We start from the raw sequence: 1,173 nt of genomic DNA on the forward strand, positions 1-1,173 counted from the left end.
CTAGTCCATGTAATTATACATCTGGGGAATCTCAGGATAGGCCTATAAGCTGGAGACCTTGGGACTCCAGGATCATATTTCAGTCCATGTCTCAAGGGCTCAGTACCTGGGAAGCTGAAGGTGTTATTCTCAGTTTTGGGGTGAAAGGCTGGAGAACCCAAGGAGGAAGCTGTTGATATATGTCCTGGAGATCAAACAATTTGGACTCCAATGTCCACCTCAGGAGCAGAATATGCCCTGGCTTTTGGAAGGAGTCATTGATCTCTTTGTGTTTATGCTCTGGTTGGGTGGTGCCTACCCACACTGAGGGCAAGTTCAGCCAGAGGCATCTGCTGTAATTCTCTAGGAACATCCTCACACCCCCAAAGCTCCCTAAAAGGTCTCAATTCCTTAATCCAGATAAGTCAACACCTAAAATTAAACATCATAGGCACTTAACTCCTCTTTAGTGATTGCTTAATACCATTGGCCTACTCTTCATGTCTATTTCAGTGACTCCGTTTTATTGTATTACAGAGTTGGAGGGACCATCTCGATGTATGGAACACAGTGGTCTTCTTCACCTACCACTGTTCTACCTGCTCTAAGAGCTGGTCTTATTCTAGGATTATTAGCTGCCATCTTTCCTGTATGGATTAAATACACAAGTGGCTATAATCCCCATGAAGGCTGAGGCAGGAGGATTACCATGAGTTTGAGGGCAACTTAAACCATGTAGTGGATTTTAGACTGGGTGGCAGAGTGAGATTATGTGTGCATTGGTGCATGCGTGTGCGTATACATGTGTATCTTAGGGTTTTATTGCTGTGAAGAGACACCATGACTATGGCACTCTTATAAAGGAAAGCATTTGATTGGGGCTGGCTTACAAGGCAGCATGCAGTCAGGCATGGTGATGGAGGAGGATCTGAGAGTCCTGCAGCAGGAGACTGGGACACTAAGCCTAGCTTGAGCATATAAGACCTCCTCAGATCCCACCTCCAGTGACACACTTCCTCCATCAAGGCCACACCTCCTAATAGTACCACTCCCTAAGGGCCAAGCACTCAAACACATGAGTCTATGGGGGCCATACCTATTCACACAATTTTTTAGTTTGTTTGTTTGCTTGCTTGTTTGTTGTGCAGTACTGAAGATTGAACCCTGGTCCTTGTGCATGTGAGGCAAGCTTTA

This window comes from Phodopus roborovskii, unplaced genomic scaffold (genome assembly GCF_943737965.1).
Source record: "Phodopus roborovskii unplaced genomic scaffold, PHOROB, whole genome shotgun sequence".
NCBI lineage: Eukaryota > Metazoa > Chordata > Mammalia > Rodentia > Cricetidae > Phodopus > Phodopus roborovskii.